Consider the following 21,420-nt stretch of genomic DNA (forward strand, 5'->3'; position numbering starts at 1 on the left):
CTTCTTTTCCCTCACTCCACCCCTTCCATCAGGCTCCATCCTGGTAACAGAGCAAGCCCAGCAGATTTATGTATTTGCTGTGTTTTTAACATTCAAACTCCCCTTTTCAACATCCTTTGAATCAGGGCTGAGTGAAGCCTAAGTTAAGGTCAGCTTAGTGTTAAGGGATGCAAAGGTAAACCTCAAACATACATACAAAACAATTGATGAAATTACTCATCTTGAGCTTAAAATTAGAGATTCAGCAGCCTTTTTATGCATCTAAAAGGAAGCTGGTACCTTGTTTGGGTGGCAGCATTTGGTGCAAGAAAGAAAATTTTCTTCCTTCTAAGTGTAATTGGAGGGAGGAAGGATGCACAAGGAAACCTGGACTATTTTCTAACAGACATTTGCACAGTCTCAGTGTTTCCAGCTTTCAAGATAAACCTCTCGACTTTGCTTTGACATTAATTTCTGATAAATGCCTCAGGTTTACCTTGGCATTTAACAAAGCAGCAGGAGACCATTATCCTGTGACAACGCTCTATTCCACTGATACTATCTCTTAATTGGAGAAAATTTCTCTTCATCTGAAAATGTTTGGCAAGGTTCCCCATAAAAAACTGTGGTATATCTAAGTTGTTAGCTTTAATAAGATAGGGAATAAAATACCCAGAGCAGATGTAAATCAAATCTTTCCTATCAAGTTGCAAAAAACAAGCCCATTGTTGCAGACACCACTGTGAACCCCAGCTTTTAATTATTTATATGAACTATTTACATGATAGGATACTTGAAGGATGGTCAGTGCTATAGATAATAATGCAGCTCATTTGTAAAACAGAGCTAGTGGGAACCAACATCAATTGTCAGAACAGCCGAAATTATTTTAATTGCTTTTGCACATAAGTGACAACAGTAGTCTCACTGTCATAAACAGAAGATGACACACAACTCGGAGGAAAAAAAATAGAACTAAAACAGCTGACTTATATTTGCAAGAGATTTATAGACACCAGCTCCCAGGTTCTGCCATTAATCTGCTTTGTGTCCACTTGGTTCTCAGCTAAGAACTTAATAATGTTCTTACCTCCACACCTGTCCCAGGCCCATGGAACCCAGCTGCCCTCTTGGAGTGGATAAGCTCAGGGCCAGTGTGGGTGTCGGTGCCCATTCAGTGCTGCTGGCCTCTGGAGGGAAGATGGAAGCCCTCATTCAAAGATTTGATTGCACTGCTATTTCTCCCCTCCTGCTCAAATAGCTGACACATATGTAAATGCAATAACCAATATAATACCTAGTACAGTATTAACCTTCTGCTCAGTCCAGCCCAATATTTCACTGCCTCAGTTCTGTATTTTTTAATCCCCCTGGGGTCAGATAACATGTATGGTCTTTCTCCACTGCTTTCATCTGCAGAAAAGGAGCCCTTCATACACAGCAGCTTGAAAGACGCTTGTGCTGTTCATGCTTGTGCTGTTCAGGTCTCAGTTCATCATCATCTTATTCCACCTGCCTGAAATTTGATGCTGATGAAGTTTTCTCAGGTGTGCCTCATCTAAAAATCTCATTATCAAGCCTTTTTCCCTACCACCATCCCTGAAAAAAATCACTACCAAAAGTACAAAATAAACAAACGTGGCTAAATTAACAAATACTCCACTAGTTGACTCCCTACCATGAAAAATTCTACGCTGTTGTCCCTTCCTTAGTCACCATTCATTTCTTCTACTAATCCAAATCTTCTCCAGGTTAACAAACCATTTCCCAAGGGGTAGTTTATCAAATGGTTTACTGAAATCCAAAAAATTTGATCTACAGCCTCTCTATTGTCCAGATTATCATTTATCTTCAAGAGCAACCTCTGAATTCCATTCAGCAAATGTGATTTTATCAATGCTTTTAAGCAATGCAGAGCTTCATATTTAAGTTATGCTCTTTCATAATGAAAAACAACAGATTTCAAGAAACAATACAACTAAATTGGTGATAATTACATACCTGCTGATCAAGAATTGCATCAAGGGCTGCATCACACCCTGGCCAGGGTTTTGGCTCAATGTAATAAAATTTTACTCTTCACTTCTCAAAGTTCAAGACAAATTTCAGTCTGGGAAAGAAAAGAAAACAAACATGCCACAACAGCCAATAAAATCATTAATAAAATAGATTCTTTTTCAATTTTTTTTTTATTAACATCACTTTTCCTCTGAACTTCACTTGGAGATAGAAATACTTTTAGAAGACAAACATGCAATGGATAGTTGGGACCATATGTATAAATTCCCCAAGAACAACTGACCTTGACCCAAGGACAATATTCTGCTTTGAAATGATGATACTTTTTGGTCATGATGATACTTTTTGCTCATGCTGTGCACCAAGTTGCACCAGCTATCTCCAGAGACCAGCCTTTGGTTCCCCACATTGGCCCCATTTGTTGGGTTTGGATGAACCAGCAGGAAAAAGCTCTGCCATTCTCTTCCATTGCAGCAACAAGCCCCCTGCCCATTCCCTTCTGTCACTAACACCCACTGGGAATGCCAGGGAGGAATGCAAGGCGCAACAAAGTCTGCCCAGCTGTGAGTGCTCACTGCAGCTCCCCTCTTGGCCTGCAAGGGAAAGCAATCCCAAACGTGGCCTCCCATGCAAAAGCAGTGACACTGATAATGGAATAGGCTGCTCTGTCTCTTCTGTGGCAGGGACGAGTAGTGCACAAATGGAAGTGAACACAGGAAAGAGAATATGAAATAGAGAGCCTCCTACAACCTGTTACAGACAGTACAGGCCTTAAAGTAAGACATCTGCCTGGATTAGGGACATTTTTAAATAGCATGGCTCACACAGCCATCAAACTGCCCTGCACATTCATGTGCTGCTCTTCCTTACCATCTACCCTTGGAGGGCTTCCTAAAAACTACCTCAGTAAATAAAGTGGTCAAACTTCTGTTCTGCTGTGCCATTGTCCCTCAGTCCTCCAATCTCATAATCTCTAAACAGAGCTCCTCCTTACAAACAGGAGCATTAAAAAGCTTTGAGTCTGTTGTTCATGTGGCATCTCAGCGAATTAGACTGTAAAACATGGGAGGGATGATGAATATCCTGCCTTCATTTGCTGCTTAATTCACTTAGTATTACTCTCTTGGCCATGCTTTATAATACAACATTTAGTAATATCTATTCCCTTTAGAGTGTAAATACTGCTAGCCTGAGAATGCCATGGATATGGTATTTTATAATGAATGAACTGTATTCACAGCCAGAGTCTCAAAAATACCATTTCTGTATTTCAGCAACATTTAACAATCTGTTTTACATTTCAACAATGTTAAAAATGCAAACTATGCAGTGCTCACATGAATTAGCTTTCTTTTTTTTTTTGTTGTTTTTTGAGTGGTTTTAGTTGGTTTTTATTTTGTTGTTTGGTTTTTGTTTTGTTTTTTCTTTGAGGCGCTAGATTCTTTGAAGTCTCTAACCCCTAAAATACTTCATTCACTGTCAATTTATAAGCATTTAAGTTTTTGATATTACCAGTGTTGAGGAACATAACTTAAATATAAACAGCATAAATCCATGCTGCCAGTGTAGGCATATGCAGCACAAACATCTTATCTAGACCAAAGTTTGTCGACTTAGCACATTGTACTTGATGCTGTGTGTCACCTGTCTCTTGTTTGTCTATAGATTAACACAAAAATGTCATTGCAAACCAAGTGAATAGGGCATAGACTAAGCACCTGCCACTTTTAAAACTCTTTAGAAGACTCTCTTGTTTATTTTGTAAGCACCCAGGGGTGCAGTTAAATAACTGCATTGAAACAAACAATACTGGTGATTATTAAGGAGGCTTTTCACATGAAAATTCACTTCAGAAAAAAAAATGTTTTGCAGATGTAGAGAAGAAAACTGTATCACTAAGAAGCACTCAAAATACTTTGGTGGACCAAAACACCTTTATTTTTCTCTTGGCAATCTGCCAAGTTCACTGTCGTTTGAAAAGAATTCTATAGCTGGAGGCTAAAGCAGAAACTGCAATGATTTAAAAGAGAATTGGCTACAGTAAGAATGATAAAGCACCATATCGTTAAAATGCAACTGGCATCTTAGCCTCCCTACAGCTCTTGAAAATGTGCTTACTCCTCAACTATTTACCAAGAAAGAAACAGAAACAATTGAAATCCCACAATATAGAAAAGTGTTAAAGAACTTAGAAAATAAGTACGTGCAGAATTATTTGCTGGTGGGACAGTAAAAATAACGATGCATTATACATGTCCAGATTGCACAGAAAAGCATATCAGAATACACAGCTGAATTTAGTTTTGTATTCATGTATCTCAATTAAACATATAGCAAGTGAATTAATAATGAAGGTCCACTTACATTTAGAAAATTAAAGCTGCTTTATTTGCAGCTTGCAGACTAAACATTTAAATGTTGTAGGACTGATAATATTTACATTTTAATGCTTGGAGAATCATCAACTGCTTTCTAAACTGCTTAGGAAATTAGATTTAGAAAGTCTGTGCATCAAAGCCTTGTGTAGTGGTCTTCTCTGGAAAGCTGTTTTGCAAGACTAAGACTGATAGAAAATAGCTATAGTTTCACAGAGAAGGAAGAGTTCAGAAAGGCCTTCAGCAGTTTCAGATAACAGAATTTGTTATTCAGATGTTGCTTACTCTAACAAGATAATAATATGCAGGCTTGAGTCAGAAAACAGCGCAACTGTGTTTTCAGGTTCACAGGGATGAATTTATTTACAGCTAGATGTTTAACTTGCAAACTCTGTTGGTAAGATTTCCCTCACAAAATTCAGTCTGACAGATTTCATTTGTTCAAGAACTGTGTCCAGTTTTACAATTAAATAGAGCTGCTTCACTCAGCATTTATAAATGACATCAGATGCCATAGCAACATGATTACAAGTTTCCATCAATTTGTAGAGCTGAGTAAATAATTATCAGTGAATAATTAACTAAACAAAATTAGCCTCTTTCTCTGCTTCCAGCATGTCCTCAAGCAGATTGTATTTTCTCAAATGTATTCCTTATTTAAACCACATGGAAGCACTCCAGACCCCACAGAACCACATCTTCAATATGCTGTAAGTCTATATGAGGTAGATGACTAGCTAAAAGATATATACAGGACTTCCCATGGGAAGGGCAAACCAAACAGAGGAGGAGGAAAAAAAAACAAACAACAAATAAAAACAACTGAAGATTGTGATCTGTATACTTACGTGCTTCTGCATTTTCTTTTGTTCAGGTCCAAACATAAAGGCATCCTATACCCAAATAACTCTTAACTATAAAAAATTGACTGTGCACCACACTTTAATCAGAAGTCACCAAAAAATATTTTCAGAGAGGGCTCCTAGCAAGAGTCTCATGTCCAATGGGATAATAGCAGCGCCTAGATGCTTAATTTAAAACCCTCCACCCTTATAGAAAGGAAAGCATGTGCCATAGCTCTTGCCAGATCTTGCAAGAATGCTCCCCCAAATCAGCCAGACTCTATTTCTAGTACTAGAAGCCCCAAAAGCTTTCACTTTCTTTGTCATAGGGCCACAAAGCAGAAGCCTGGCTGGCAGTAAAATATTTGTCACCTCACAAATCCAAGACCAGAAATACTGTACAGAAACAGTCCTGCAGGACAGGAAGAAGTTGAAAGTTTTAGACCTGTCAACTGCACTGGCCAGTTCTTGTTTCTTATAAACATTTCACTTGGGCCCTAGCAGCACAGAGACAGCACAGAAAAGAGACAAGAAGCCTTTCTTCCTTTACAAGAAATGCACTAGTCACAGAGTGAAGGCAAAAAAGAAAAAAAATCAGGAGCAGATTTTCCTTCCCTACCCCTGTTAGAAGAAAAAGATGCAGGAAAGCTTTCTTGACAGGGGAAAAAAAGATAAAGGTAAAGCTACACAAAATAAAAGTGTTACAAATTCTTAAGTCTAAGTAAAGCTGTTATAGCACATAATAGTGGTCATAAGTGTAATTTAGCTCAAAAGGGAGCAAACACTGTAGTCTGGACAAATGTCATCATTAAGCCTGGCAAATCCAAGAACAAGGTTTAGCTTTCCATGTTTGCATTGCAAACCTATGTGTCATACTGGGTCTGTTTCCACTGCAGCTGAATGACTGCTGGGGAACCTTTCTCAGCTGAAACAGAACAGTTACACTTTGAAATTCAAAGGAAACAGTTGACAGTTTTGCTGGGAAACAATCCACGACCATGTTTCTTGGGAATGAATTTGGTGTCTCTCCTACTCAAGTCTTCTAGGCTGGTCAGAAAGCAATAAAACACAAAACCTTTGTGAACCTGGATTGCAACTCAGCACCATGTGAAGTTGTCCATTAAAAGTGGTGGAGTTCTGTGGTGGTGGTTTTTAATTTTTTTTTTTTTAATAGTGGGTGCTCTGGACAGTAACAAACAGCACAATGTGTAAAGCCTAGAACAAGTCAGCTAAAGCTACAGTAGGTACATTCCAGCGGTACCCAGTGAGCCTCACCTAAATGACTCCCAGCCCTTCTTGAGGTGGATGCAGTAATTGCCATGAATAATTGCTCAAAGACATCCCAGTGCAGCTTCCTTAGCCAAAAGGTTGCCTCACACACTTTCATAAATATGCTCTACTACAGCCACCAGGAAACAGGGACGTGTTGATTCCAAATTTGCATAACTGAGACAGAGACTGACCAACTTCCATGAGGGCAGCCAGCTCTTGGCAAAAGCAAGGATATATCTCTGCATTTCTGAAGACTTGACTTGCTCCCCAAGAAGCATATTTTTCTTATTAAACCCTCCAATTTCTTTTTTAATGGAAAAATGCCAATATCACACTGTAAACAGACTTGGTTTCACAGATTTCCTGTATCTCTGTCTGGAATCCAATAACAAACTGAGTGCACATTGATATGTATGAAAAATATGAAGATGAGATGATAAAACATCCACTCTGATTTAATTAGATTTTAGCCATTTCTGAAAAAAAAGAGAAATAGAAATGTTAAAACCTTGAGTCAGCTGCTAATGTTACTGAAATAATTCATCTTCCAAGAGACTTTTAAGCCACTAATGGTGCTAAATTCACTTCTCTGAGTTTTGACAGGAAAAAAATGGAAATGGCAGCTTCCTCCTACCATTAGCATTATCCCAAAAGGTACCTCTAGGTTTGATTTTCTTACCTAGAGACCTCTCCACATTGCTAACTACACAGGTTTGTAGAGCATGTTGAAGGGTAGTGAATAAAGTCAGCAGAGATTGCAAAATGTTTTGCCAATAATACTTCACTTTTTCTATAAGCCTGGTTCTGCCACCTGATTGTCATGCTGTCTGACAGACAAACCTGAATGAATATTAGCACTGTCTCATTCAGGATAAGACAGCAGCCATTTGCCAGCTGAGACAGGTAAAGCATGAAAAGATGACAACAGCGCTTTCACCATCTTTTAACAACATCTACAAACCATGCGACTCCTGCAGCAAACTGGGATGTTCCTTTCTGCCTCTACCTGGGTCAGATCCTGCAGCCAGGTTTCCCCTAACAAATAAATCCCATAATAAGCTTTTTCTTTTTTTAAACATATGTCAACCTGGGGACTTTGTGCACAGGCCTGCACCTGGAGCTAGCCCCAGGGCGCATGTACACAGCTTGGGAGTGGATCAAGGCAGTACTAACCTGCCTTCTCAAGTATCCAAGCTCTTCCTAGTTTTTTTTGTCTGTGGACAAATGAATCAAAACACTTTTCATGTGTCCTAGCAACCTGGAAACCAGGCAGCAGAGAGATCTTTGTCACAAACCAAGATCTGCACTGAAACGTTTGCTTACTGCTGCTCCAGAAGCACGAGCACTGTCCTGCTTATGGTGCAGAGTTACATCTGGCAGCTGCTTCTCAAACAGCAGTGCTCACAGCTCAGCCACCCTGCAAAAAACATTGCCAGGGAAAGATACATTTACTCACATTAACATAATGTTTATTCATCCTTGTTTTTTCCTTTCCCTGCACCCCACGCCAAAAAGCTACATTTGCACGTAATGTCTCTTTATGCTATTATGGTTTAATGCCTTGTTACTACAGCAGTTAGATATTGAACAGCAACTAGTGAGCAAATACAATGCAACAGTCAAATATGTAACAGGTGTTAATGACATTTTTCACCAAATGAAACTATATGCTATTTGGCTTTCTTAAATTCTGACACAGTTCAGAACATATTTATCACAGTGGACATCATAAGCCTTTTTTCTTTAATCATGAAGCGTGATTAAGGATCAGCATATGATTCAGAAGATTTCAGGTTTTTAGGTCTGATACATATTTAGTTTCTGAGAAAAGAAGACCTGATTTCAGCTGATACAAGCTAGAGTCAACTCTTCAATTTGAGTGGGCTTTGGATTGAGTCATCCTCTTCTGTACAAGAAGAAAACAAGATTTGTTTTCTCAAAAGAGAAAACTCTGGACTAACAGAATCATGTAATATCCAAATGAATATTTGTTACTTTTGTCAAAAGGACCACCAGAAAAAAGACCAAAGAGCTACTGGGTTATACATGGTAGAACACAGAAATCAGAATTACAAAAGAGTTCATGGCAAAAAGCACATAAGGAAAAGAATGGGACAGATGTTTTGGGGAAAGGTCTCTTTACACATCTGTAACCTTGAGACCTTAACCATGTGTTTGGATCTCAGTTGTTTATGTTATTACGTGCCTCTCTGTAAATTTTGTGCACAAACACATCCCCAGGAAAAGTCTGCAATCATCACTCATATGAATTATCAAAAAAATATGTAATAATTTCACATTTCACTGCAATAGAGGATCACCAGAGTCTGATAGGGACAGAAATACCTCATGGCATCAGAAATTATCATTCTGATATTATCTGGTCTGTTTACAAGTAGCTCCTTTAAAAAGGTTAGTGACAAGAAGTTAGAGGTATGATAGGTTAAACTGATATTTTCATTTTGTGTGCCCTAAAATAAATATAAAGGATCATTTCAAAATGTAAGGTAAGTTCTGGAATATTGTATCCTTTTAGGTGTCTATAGGGAATACAGCTGGGATAAATCTATCTAGATTTTACCACAGCTCCTCAAAGCACACCCGAAACCAGTGATAAAAAAGTACATTCTACAAAGACAGCTTAACTGTGAGCACATTGGCCAGTATAACATCTGAAATCTAAATGTGTCATTGCAGATTGAGTCATTTTATATCTCCACTTAGGTGTTAAAAAACAGTGCACACAAACACACAACTGTGGGAACTGAAGGCGGGTGGTGGGCAGAGAGAAGCAAAGCAGCATCACATTCAGAATAATCCACAATGATTCACAAACAGAACCTGACCTCTGCATTCACCTCTCCCTGGCATCTGATAAAAACAATAGATGGGACAGGTTAGGAATATGACTTCATCATTCTCACACATCTGAAAATATTGGAAAATCATTTTCTGTCATCTGAAAGCACTATAGAAACATGTGCAGAAAAACCAAGACATAATAACAGACCTTTGTTACCTGTTAAGTATTTTTTTTTAATATTTTTTAATTAGACATTAGAGAAATTAAACTGCTGGCTAAAAAACAGAGAGTCAGGAATATATGACTGACACAGAACTTCTGAACAATGTTTGACAACTCCCTTAACCTTTCTCAGTCTTAGTTTACCCACTCATGATGTGTGGCAGTGATATTGAGCTGCCTAACAGGAATTATACCCTGAAATAACAGGCTTATTTGATACTCAGTAAAGACTCCAAGATCTGTGAATGGTAGATGCTAAGGTTTCACTGGGCTCTATTAGGTCTCAACACTTTCTCTCCAAGTCCTCCTCTTACTGGGAGAGATGACCAAAAAAAACCCAACAAGAGATGTTGCTGGAGTTCCTAAGCAGAAGAAGTGTAGTTCCTGGGATAAGCTCTACAGGACATCAGGGCAAAGACACTGCTGAAACCTCCTTCCATTCCCACTCCCCCTTTTCAGGGCACATTAAGTTTTCTTCAAATAATTCCACAAGGCATTTTCCTTACTCACTAGACCAACATGGTTCACTAGACAAATGTAGTTTGTCATTTCTGCAGGACTCTTGTTTATATCCTTTGGAAAAAGAATTGTTCTAGCCCCCCTTGGTGCAAGTTATTTTTTCATCTACCCTTTTGACTTTCAGTCTACAGGAAGAGCTACTGGACTCCCAGGAATGAAGAGTAAAGCCCTCTTAACTCCTCAGGACTTCAAAGGGAGGACTAGCTCACATTCCCATATACCCTTTAACCCTGTGAGCACCTCACAATGACAACAACGTTTGCCTCATAATCATAAATATCAGTATTAAATTCTAAAAATAGCCCTGACCAGCTCTTTGGGGTGGAGGACTCTGGACAATAGAACAAATATTACATGACAGAACTGGCAACAGAGCTGTGTTGGCTGAGGTGGCTGGTTCTAACCAGACAGGATTCTCCATCTCAGTGCCCTGCCTTGCTGTGATTATTTTACACTTTTTCTCAATCTGATCTCTAGCTGCTCCTGCTTTGATATTGACAAAGCCTGTCCTAGGGAGAGGACTATGCATTCCGTGGTCAGCTATTTGTTGAGACACTTGATGTCATGAAGTTGAAGACTCCCTTATACCAGGGTCTAGGCACACTCAGAGGTAGCCTGGAAGAGCACTTAATGCCTCAGAGATCCCACAGGGTTTTCACTTCTACACCTCAGTTTCAATAATGTCTTCCTATTTGGCTGATCTAGTTCGCTTCCAGGATTCAGTTTCAAATCTTTTAGGGTTTAAAGAAAACCACTAGACCAAACTGTAAAACTAATGCTCGCCTTTTTGAGCCCTTTCTGGTGGACATCCACAATTATGCCCGTGATCTCTGCATCACTAGGCCATGAAGGTTGAGGGGAAGGCTTGGAAAAATCTACACACCTTTAGAGACCTCAGTGCAGCTTTTGAGGGGTTAATGGGGTCACCACTAAAGAATCCATCATTCTCATTGTCCACTCACATATGCTAGAACGAAGCAAGAGTAGCACCACTAAACTCATTTAGTACTACTGTGTCTGTAAACTATTGTCACCTAAATGGCTTTTTCTGTAAGAAAAAAAGGCAGCAAAAATTCACTGGAGAAAAGGAATACAGTCTCATTCTACTGAGTCAGATGAAGATCAAAATATAAAGGGACAGTTCAATTTAGTTCAGATCCTATAGCTAAATAAATATATAATACAGTCGCTTATTTATTTATTTAATAACCAGAAAGATTTTGGACCTCTGTGCTGCCACTGGAGTTTGGTTTCCTATTGTATTCATACAATATTCCTGGAATCAGCACAAAATCTGTTCAAACATCACTGTAGCACTTCGAAAACTTCTGTCGCCAGTGTACCCAAGTAGAAAATGCATTTTTGATGTTATGCAGAAATACATGCCTTGATGGAAGAGATGAAGATGCAACCCCAAGTGTTAAAAAAAATCAGAGAACATTTGAGCAGATGAAGACGCACTCCAATTTTTCTTTCTTTCTCTTTCAAGCTTCCTTAGTTCAAGATACATATTCCGGATATATAAATGATACATGTAAAGCAGAGCAGTTAATACAGATAGAGAGAGATTGACATGGCACTTATCTAAATGGACACTGAGATTCCAGGATCCTATTGCACTCTAGCTGATAGGAGCTTCAGAAGCTGTGAGTCAAAACTGACTTCACAAAACCACAACAGCACTTTTCACCTTTGCCAACAGACATTGAGTGAGCCAGTTTACAGCTCTGTGCCAAGGGCACATCATCCAGACTTTTCTATTTCAGCTGAAAGAAAACCCACTATCTGATAAGCTAACATGATGAATGTTCCAAAGACTGCACAACTAAGCAGAAAAGCCAAAAGATTCAGAACTTGCCTGATCTGAAATTCCCCCCAATTTAAAATACATTTTGCAAGTCTTACTAATGTGTGTATACACATTATCCTGCCTACTACACTCTGAAAATACTGAATATTCAGAACATGAGTTCTATATTAGTCAATGTTAAATGCCATCAAGGAAAAATTGACATCCCTGTTAAGAAACAAACCAAACCCCCAGTACTGCACAAAATTATTTGTAAGGCATGATTTGAAACATGCTATTATAAAGACAGCTTTTCAAATATTCATTAACTTCCATAAAACATACTATTCTTTCAGAAACTGTCCAATATGGCAGTAAAGCCTTGTATCACCTATTCATTCATCCTCCTTTTTTCCACCAATAAGAGAGCATCTGATTTTATTATCATAAATAATGCATAAATATATTGACACTATAAAGCACACAAACAACTCAAATCCTGTGCTCTTTTTTCACTGAAGGCAAATAGAGCCCACTATCAGTCCCCATCTGAAGAGCAAGGAAGAGTATAAACTGATGAAATTTTTTTAGAATTCAAACTTTTGATGTGGAACTATTTTAAGATCTCCTGAGCAGCCTCCTCTCTGCCTTCCTTTGAAGGATAGTATGAAGAACACACAATTCAAGCATCATTACTTCTACACACACAGGCTTTGTGTGTCTGGGAAAAAGTGTCTTTGACAGAACAGACAACTCACTGCTTGGTAAAATATGAGCAATATATAAACCAGATCAAGGATCCAACCTCTGAGTTGGATTATCATCTCTCTTTCATTCATTTCAGACACAATTTTAAAATGAGGTTCTGTTTCAGTATGCCATAGCCTTCTTGCACATTAGTAATTATGGTACCTCTAATAGCAATAAAGGGTGAGCCACCAAAGATCTGTAGCTACAGCCCTCTTCAGAGAAGAATTAAAATTTGACATTTCTAGTCAGCAAGTCTCAATTTCCAGAAAATTTCTAGTTGGCTAGAAGTACTGCGATACATAGGCTTTCTTCAGCATTTCAAGAATTTTATGTCTTCATGCTAAGTGAGAAGTGGATGATGCTTTTTACCCAAAATTAAAACAAAAAAAAGAGACATTGAACTAGGCTTTTTTAAATTAAAAGAAAAAAATACAGACTTATGCATTTTAGAAAAAAATGAAAAATGAGCAGGCAGCCCCACTGGGCTTCCATTAATTTGAACCAGCTCACCAAGGCCTACTTTAAATTTTGAGTTACATCATGTTCCTTCAGAGACCAAAGTCAACAAGAAAAATCAAGCACAGTCTTGGAAATTACATCGTCTGTGAGACATCCACAAAAGAGGGGGAAAAAAGGACCAAACCCAAAAAAACCAACAAACCAAAAAGGATAAACCACAGCTACAGCCTGGATAAGAACAGACTTAGATGAACACATAAAACAATAAAAAAGGAACAATTACTGAGAGTAAAATTTGCCATGTACTCATAAGAATAATACATCCAATTTTGCAAACCAAAGACTTTATTCTGTGGGGGAAATCGTTATGTTTACAGACGTAGGAGAAAGGAAGGCTTGTAAACTAGTAAGACCATTTTTTTCTAAAGCAGAACAAAAAGTGCAAAACAAGGAATAGTATCCAATAGATTAAGCATTAAGCATACAAATCTTCCTGAAAGCAGGCAGAAAATCTGCCAAGTTTTTTCTTATGCATATTGAATTGAAATTCAGCATAATCCAACCTAGAAAGAAAAGCATTACAGGGAGCAATATAACTTCACAGTGAAAGCCTTGTGCTCATAGTGAAATGTGACATTTTTAGATCAAATGCCACCTCTCCCTACAACATGCTTAGTGATGATCTCAGCCCCTTGTTTTTTACTCTTTTCCTATAACTCACTTGTGCCAATTAAAGAACTCGGAAACTTAAATTTGTGTCTCTTTTTCAAGTACCTGCTGTAACAATGTAGAAAGGGTGCATGCAAAGTGCCATCTTTCTAACTTCATACTAATTGACATCTAGGTTGCAATAGGGCAAGAACTCTAATGTGATACAGAAAAATATTGATTTATGGTTATGACCTTCTGGCAGCCAGAGAAAACCTGACATTTGTGCTTAAAAACAAGAAATGTAAGTTGTCTCAAACTTAGAGACTAAGTATTAAACTCATTTCCTTGGAAGTGGTCAGGAGGTTTCTTCCTCCACAGCAACAGAAGAAGAGAATTTTCCATTTTAACCATGAGTAGGTGCAACAATTCCACTTGTTATCTTCCATTAGAACAGCAGAAGTAGAGAAACATTGAAAAAATTACTTGTAGTTTAGTCAATAGAGCGAGATAAATCCAAAATTCACCTGCTTTTAACTACTAATTAATCAATGCAATGATTATGGAACCATATTACTGATTTCCCTTTATGAAATAACTAAATGCTGCCATCAAGCCCTAATAGATGGGAAACAAAAGTTATATTGTGGTACTTCTCCTTACAACATTAAAAACTTCTCCTCCACTCAGTGCAAAATAAAGCCAATTTCCAAACCCATGCTAAGCTGAACCTTTTGAGCTGCAGTAAACCAACAGTATCTATGACACAATTGAAAAACTTTTTAACCTTTTATTGCTTGATTTTGTCCAAGTCCTTGTCAATTAAGCACATGTACTGTGGACTGCAAGGAAAATGTAATGAAATGTGGTCAACCACTTTCTTCTTTCTTTGAATATGTTCAATATACAAAATGTGGAAAATCACTCTTTGAAATTAACCTATTTCCCTGCAATCAAATGTTAGGTTACATTTAACAAATGACCCTTTTCTCTTAGGAGACAAATCAATATTCATAGTTTTCTCTCCTGCCCTCTGTGACTACTGCTAGAAATCCTTTTTTATATAAAACTGAAGGAGCAGACATTTACTTTAAAATCCCTAGTTCATGTACTTTATTTCTCCCTTGCCATGGCTCTTCCCCAGCTCAAGTGCTTGTCTAAGTCAAGGTAGACAATCCTTTTCTGAAGCAAAGTGGGTTGTAGGTGCCAGGGCAGCTTGGCCTTCAGAATTGTTTTTGCCTGTGAAACTGCTCCTGTCTGTCCTCAGATAAAGAGCCTGTCTCCATCTGGACAGGGATGTCCCCAGCCAGCCCCTGCACATGGCACCAGCTTGGTGACTCTCCTGGCTGCGACACTTCACACTGATACAAAACAAACAAGAGCAAAGGCAGAAGCATCACTTGTGGTGATGCAGAGCCTGGTGCCATCCCCTGGCTTTGAGAAGAGCCCTTGTGCAGGATCCAGGGTCAAATCGCACCCCAAAACCTCCAAATAAGCTGATGCCAGGCTTGTGGGGCCACAAGGCCGTGGGCGGCCATCAGCAGGGCAGGGGTGGGACAATGCCCCTGTGCCATGCACACTCACCCGGCTGAGGGGAGGTCTGGGAGAAGTCACCATCCTCCCTGCAGTCATAGACACCCACAGGGAGCTTGTTCAAGGGCCCAGGGCCCTCCTGGCACCACAGACAGGACACAGTGGGGCAATGGGGCTCCCCTGCTGTCCTGTACCACAGAGAGGACACAGTGGGGCAGTGGGGTTCTCCTTTTATCCCTCCTGGTACCACAGACAGGACACAGTCCCCTGTGCTGCCATGGCTCCCCCAGGCTGGCCAGAGCCTCCCCACAGTGAGCAGGCAGCACCCACTGGCTGGCAGAAGTTCCTTTGTGTCGTGCCCCCCATGGCCTCACACTCATCCACTCTCAACCCAAGCCCAGAAATCTCTGAGTCTGCTCCATGACAAAATAACAGAGAATAACTCAAAATTAGAGCATTTTAAAATCCCCTTTTCCTCTCAGGGAGAGTATGCACAGTGTGGCACATGCAGCCCAAATGCCAGCATGTCAGGGCCTCACTTTGGAAATCCAGGTCATGGTTTTCCTCTTAGCTCCTGCCTGGGTTTCTCTTGTTTTCAGCTGGCCAGTCTGAGCCATGCACTCAGATGTGGAGATTTATCCCACAGCCATTGTAGCTGGATATGTTCCATTTTCTCCATTAAGTCCATTTACATAAGAGTGCATTAATGTACTTCCAGGTGTGCTGAGCTCAGAGTCAGCTCTTTGTGCATTTCCATCCAATGTTTTTGTAAAGCTTGCCTGCAAACCTAAGTAGGAGAGAGCTGTCCAGTTTTATTAAAATTCACATGTATCTCACTGGAAATGACTGCATGACCAGCACACCTCTGAGGGTCTCTTGCAGCAAACAGAGAACAGGGGTTTGGGTTTTTTCTCCTGCCATTTATAACTTCTTGTAATAAGCTTCTGTTTAGGGGCCAGCAAACTGAACATTTTGGAATGTTTTCATTTCTGCAGTTGCTCTAGATTGCTTGAAAAATAAAAGAAAATACACACCCAGTAGTTCACTACAGTGTAAGCACATTGCCATCACTGCCATACCTTTGAGTACTGGAAGTGAAATTGCCACAAAAAAATGAATGTTGTATAGTAACCACCATAGAGACTTTTGTCTAACAACTGTGCAAAATAACAGCAACAATAATATGCAATGAAATCAGGGCATTTGTTTTTCCTTAAATAATATGCTGTTTATAGCAAAACATAATAAATACTATCAATGAATGGAACAATAATAAACAAAAACTTGGGTTTATGAGAAAGCCAGGAATTCACAGGATACATACCTGGGTACAAGACTCAAACAATTCTGCCCATATGAAAATAAGAAACCACCTGCATGTGTTGTATATGCTTTATGAATTACAAAGATAGAGCTATTAGCATGGTTTATAGGCTATGCACCACACTATTCTTTATCAAAAAATGCTAATTTAGTGTCTCAGCTAGTCCGCAGATGCTTTATTGTATCATGATCATTTAGATTCCACTTTTCTCATGCCACAGTCAGATATTGTGAAAAATCAAGTTCCATTTACAGCATCCATTGTTATCTCACAAAGTAGCACTTCATGCTACTACTGATGTGTTACAGACTGTTAACAGCAATTTAGTTTTAAATGCCAGTGCATGCAAGTGTTCTGGATATGAATGCTAACAGAATGAAGTTATGCAGGTGTAGGAATTAAAAAGGAAAGGAAAAAAACCACATCACCACCTACACCACAACCCACACAGGAAATGACTGCCAGCTCTTTGAGGGAGGACACCGAGCATGGGACTTCTCTCTTTGCATTTTAGCTGTATGAAGTTAGTTTTTCCCCCTCACTCATCAGTGGAAACATCCTCCTCCAGGGATGTCTGAAGACAGGTGCTAATAACCCAGTGGTATTTATATCTCTGCACTGAATATAGAGAGAAATTAATTAATTATATTTGGCGGTTGTTTATCTTAGAGGTGGTCAAGAACATAGCAATGGCATATTAATGATCCTCACAGTTACACATGGTGCCTTACAGGCTGAGACATCCTAAAACCAGCATGGGGAGAGCTCTGCCTACAAAACAAGGAATTTTCTCATTCCTGGAGCAACTTCTTCTGTGTCATCTTCCACTTGGCTTGTTGTAACTCTTTGTGAAGTGCTTTTTGTTGACATCCTAACTAAATGAATTCATTATCCAAATATGTAAGCAGATGATTATAATTAATGAACAAAAAAAAAAGGCAATATCAAGTTAAGTAGACTCCCAGAGCTATCAGGGGGATGAGTGGTTGGTCCCATTTAACATCTATTGCTTTAATAAGCAAATGCCAACTGACTAAAAAATACAAAGAAGGAGCAAAGTTCAGGCTCTAATTAATGCCTTGCTACATACAAACGCTGCTATTCCCAGTTCTTTCCTAGATGTTTGAAACTCAGATGAGCTAAGAATTGCTCTAGCTAAAGTAGGCCACTCCCATGAATTGGACAAGAAACTGGTTGTCTTTATAAATATCCAGTAAACCGAATTAATTCAGATAGATAATAAAGAATTGATGATACCACAAAAAGATTGTCCCTTTACCATATCCTTCCCTGTTCCTTCTCCCTGCAAAAGCTGCTCAAAGTGGGGTTTTAGCTGGGACAGATTTCCCTAGTGGAATTGCAAGATTTAATATTTGGCCTACCCCCTTTTGCTTTTTGCAATAAGGATGAAAAAGTAGGAGGTTGTTCTTATTAAATTGAAAATCCCTTTTGAGAGACTGCCAGAAATGAAATGGTTACTGTGCATTGAAATAGTTCTTCACCTTTTTGTTCAATGTGAAAGGCAAAAAAATGATGCAAATATGAAGCAATGTGTCAGTTCTGCTAAATAAAAATGTGCACAGTAAAACTAAATCACATATATTGAAGTGTTATTTTGGTTTTATGGAAATGTAATCTGTGTTATGACATTTGCATTTCATATAACTGCTATGGATAACTAATCTTCCAATGCATTGCATACCATTCTGTCACCAAAAGAAAAAAAAGTAATACTGTATCATCTGTTTCCACCTGTACACTAGAATATTCCATGACAAACGTATCAACATCAATTGTATAAATTCAGTCCTGAGCCAATGAAAAGTATGGATACATTTAATAGAAAGATTTCTTTTACCCTTAAACTCTACACAGCTATTAGAAGATATCATAGCGTGGTAGCAAAGGAAAAATTACAACTTCAAACAACACAATATATGGATGTTTGTATGCATTCTAAGACTTCTGAATTTTGAGTGAAAATTAAATACATCAATACAGACTGCCAATATGGAACTTTTACTGGAACTTGATGAAATTGCATGTTTCCCATGGCCAAAAATTATAGTTTTCAGCTCTGAAATATCTTATGTTATGCTACATATTACCAAAAAAGTGATACTTAAATACAAGTGAAAATACTAAGCATATTTGAAATTCATTATCCTTTCCCTTTTCCTTCTGTGTCCTTTGCTTTTGTTTTCCATTTGATTACTTTTGCTTATCTAAGCCATTATCCAACCTCTCCAAGATCCAATTCTCAACAAATACCTTTAGAGGAAGTTTTCATAAAGGGGTCACACATGCTTTAGCCCTGATTAAGCCTCTGTTTCACAACACTTTTGTAAAAAAAAGAAAAAAAGCCTTTAATTTTCCCACTTTGGAAACCAGTCAAAACCAAGGAAACTCCAAAGGAATAGAATGCAAGAGTAAGCCTTGGGATTTAACTCCCAACCCCTGGAATCCCTTGGGCACAAGGAGCAGGACTACTTGCAATAGAAAAACCAATATGCTCTAGTCCAGTGCAGTGTCAGGCAGCAGTAGATGAGACACAGAGTTTCAGGTAATTCATTGACTTAGCACCAGACTTTTCACTGACTTGCAATGAGACTTGTTCTCTTCAGCTGTCAAGGGACATTTCAAATGGCTAAATCTATGCTTGAGATACAGAACGACCTAACTTCCTGAAGATTGCATAACTCATTGAAAACCAAACTAGCAAATGTGGGGTCATTTGATTAATTTTAGTGTAATTAAGGAAGATCAGCATTAAATGTATGTGTTTCTTTTCTTGGGAAAATCATGCTTTCCTATCCTCTGTGAAAGCCAATGCAAAAAAAAAAACCAAACATGTCTGTTCAATTGAATGTAGCTTTCTGCAGTGACATAGCTATATTTGGGATTCTTTTGTGTGCTGAGTTAGAAGGAGTAGCAGCTTTTTAAGCTCAGATGTGTAAATGTCCCCATTTATATCCTGGCTCTGCAAAAAATGGTTTTTGTGCATATTGCAGTCAGTATACACACACAAAAGAGAAAAGTGAAATAAAAAATATAATTCTCATATTAGAAAACTGAGTACTTACCTAGTGATAGCAGCTGGAATGAAAATGGCTGAAAGCAATAAAAATCCATTTTACCATTTAGTACAGTTTGTCAGACTAGAGAAATGGGATTGAATTTCAAAGCCACAGGCAAGCTGGCAGAAATCTGTGCTTATGCAGTTGATAGGGGTTTTTTTTCTTCCTTTTTTCTTTTTTTTTCTTTTTTTTTTTCCTTATTTACAACTCTTTTGATAAGCCTTCAGCAAGTTACATAGGTTGTTCTAGTTGTATCTCCTTTGACTGGATTAGAATACTTGATGACAGTTTGGATAAGTTTGAGGCAGATGGTTCTTGACATTTTTCATGCCATCAGTTACAAACCATGCAAGGAAACTCTTTCATCCTTTGTTTATCCTTCACTTAGAAGCCACTATGGTAGATCGTTAAACTTTCATTTTTCACAGTGCTGATTAAGGCGTACTACAAGGCAGATGTTATGCAGCACCATTTTTAACAATTTACATTTAGCACCAAAGCTGGCTTTGTACTTGTTCCAGTGGATCAATTCACATTTCAAAAACTTCAAGGTCAACTTCTAAGCATTGCTACTCTGTTGAACAACTAAATGTTTCATAAAGTTTTCCCTATGACTACAGCACTTGAAAATATGTGCTGGACACTGTTTACTTGTTTATATCTGCCAAAATGAATACAAGTAACTATTGTTCATCTCTGCTACAATTAAATGACAGATATAGAGCTATAAAATCCTAAGACTTACAATAAAATGAATAAAGATCACTATTTTAACACATGACAAAAAAATTATTTTCATTAAAAGCATTTCTAAATAACAAATAATTACTATTCAATTGGTCAGTTGAATACTGAAATACTATTCAGTTGGTCTTAATTTTTATCAGGTCAAGCAATAACATTTTATGGATGAAAATGTTTATTAGCCTACTACACATGTGTATGTGCATTTTTTGTTTTAGGATTATGCAAATTCTATGCTTCCTAGGAAAAATTCTAATAGTTGTATGTAAATAAAAAACACGTAAAAGCACCTTTAGAGAATAGCAGAATAAGTACAGTCATGACAAAATACAATAAAATTAATTCACAGCCATTTAATCTTGATGCTCTGTAGAAAACTGAGTTTTGACAAATACTTGGGCTCATCAGTAAGTGATGTTAGTTCATTTTTTACTGAAAATTTACTGAGATTATCTGTAACCAATCATAGCAATGGGGTAGAAGCTTTTGTGCTAACAACAATTTCCTTAAAGGGACAATAAAGGGAAAAGGAACTTTTGATAACTGAAGATTCCTTTATTTTTTAATTCAGACTCCTCAAATTAGGGAATTAAAATGGAAAAAATAGTATATATGACATATAAAAGTGTATTTTATTGGATGAAGTTTCAAGAGCTTTTTTTTAATTTAGGGAATTTCCTATGTTTTTGTCTCATTTAATTAAGCTGTAGCAATATGTCACATTAATTATCATTGTCATGAAGTTAGGCAGTAAAAATTAGCAGATTGAATTATAATTTTATCCTCTGATACCTCCTGATTTTCATCATACCCTTTTCTTATGTTCAATTTATTCTTCCCCACCCTGCTTCCCCAAATCTGTGCCATAAAGACTTTTCTATCCTAGGCCTTACTCACTTAAGACTTCCCATCTGGTACTACTACTGCACCCTTTACATCTAAAACCATTTCTTATCTGTATCTCTACCCATTGTTCTACTAAATTAATGTTTAGGCTTTTCTCAAATCAAAAATGGGTTTCCTCTGAGTAGTTCACTTGATTAATGACCAGAAGTCAATGAAATG

General features: G+C 38.1%; 1 long non-coding RNA gene across 1 annotated transcript; it reads right to left on the reverse strand.

Moving 5' to 3' along the window:
• Positions 1–1,093: 1,093 nt before the first annotated feature.
• Positions 1,094–19,741, reverse strand: LOC115948491. The gene is made up of 3 exons (XR_004082319.1): positions 19,618–19,741; positions 1,981–2,089; positions 1,094–1,169 (listed from the first exon to the last, which is right to left on the reverse strand). It is a non-coding gene; the product is annotated as an uncharacterized LOC115948491 (long non-coding RNA).
• Between the last annotated feature and the right edge of the window lie 1,679 nt (positions 19,742–21,420).

This window comes from Geospiza fortis, unplaced genomic scaffold (assembly GCF_000277835.1).
Source record: "Geospiza fortis unplaced genomic scaffold, GeoFor_1.0 scaffold405, whole genome shotgun sequence".
Classification (NCBI taxonomy): domain Eukaryota; kingdom Metazoa; phylum Chordata; class Aves; order Passeriformes; family Thraupidae; genus Geospiza; species Geospiza fortis.